The sequence below is a fragment of the Nanorana parkeri genome, unplaced genomic scaffold (assembly GCF_000935625.1).
Source record: "Nanorana parkeri isolate BGI_ZX_2015 unplaced genomic scaffold, ASM93562v1 scaffold1934, whole genome shotgun sequence".
In the NCBI taxonomy this organism is placed as follows: domain Eukaryota; kingdom Metazoa; phylum Chordata; class Amphibia; order Anura; family Dicroglossidae; genus Nanorana; species Nanorana parkeri.
The window spans coordinates 49,916-51,120 of NW_017308202.1; positions in this window are offsets into that span (position 1 = coordinate 49,916).

Below are 1,205 nucleotides of genomic sequence, written 5' to 3' on the forward strand. Positions count from 1 at the left end.
CCCCTCCCTCAGTATGTGCTCTAACGGCCCATTAATGCAGCTTTGATCTCTCAAGTCTGTTTTAATATAAATCTAAGAGTTATGAATATGCTTTTCATTTTACAAATGTATTAAAGTGTATTCATTAACTTAAGAAAACAATTGTTGTTTCCCTTTCTGATCTGGATGTTTTTCCGTCTTAGGATTGTTTTACAGCTTCTCAAAGTCCATTCTTCTTCTTCTTCTTCTTCTTCTTCCAGGTCAGTAAATGGAAGCGATCCGGAGAAGAGAATTCCATGCTGGTTCTGTAGCTCACTGACTGATGCAGGTGTGTAAAATGTTTTGGATTTATGTCATGTTATAAGTTGAAGTATTTCCTATTTTGGAAGGAGTGGTGGAGCGTGCTTTGGTTTGTTTATCAGCAATGTGGTATCCACACATTACTCTAGACTAGATTAGTTTCTGTATAGGTGCAGTGTGTTTAATATCATTTGTTTGAACTTAAAGTCCATTTTTTTCCCCCTCCCAGGTGTGGAGATTGTGAGGAGAGAGAGTTCAGTGCAATGGAATGGCTGGTTGTAATATGCATCGTGGTTGCTTTTGTAGGTATGTAGAATTTGCTTTTTCCATTCCCTCTCGCTCAGCTGTATTTTAGATTATAATTGAAGATGCTGCAATTTATTTTTCTTAGGGCTTTGGAAATTAAAGATTAATTTCTCGATTAATCGTTAAACTTTCTGATCAATTAAAATTATTTTGATAGCTAATGAAAACACTCAGCTCTCCGCTGGCTTCTGGGAGTCCCGTCAGCGATCCGGTGACATCACGGACATTGCTATGTCACCGGACTCCTCCCCCTTTCCGCGAGTGGCTCTGTCAGCTAACGAAGGGGGAGGAGGGGAGGAGTCTGGCGACATTGATGTCCGTGACAACTAACGAAGGCAAGGGGGGAGGAGTCCGGTGACATAACCAGACTTCTCCCCTCTTCGTTAGCCGACAGAGCCACTTGGGCCGGTGAGTTTGCCCAAGAAACTTTCTTCACAAGCGGCAGCCCAGGCATTGGCCTATACACATACAGCACAGCAATGAAGTAATAAAATGAACGAGGATCACACTAATCCAGCACGTTATTAATCTCACGTGCCCCACTCAAGCGGCGGCCATATTGAGTGGGGCACGTGAGATTAATAACGTGCTGGATTACTGTGATCCTACTTCATTTTATT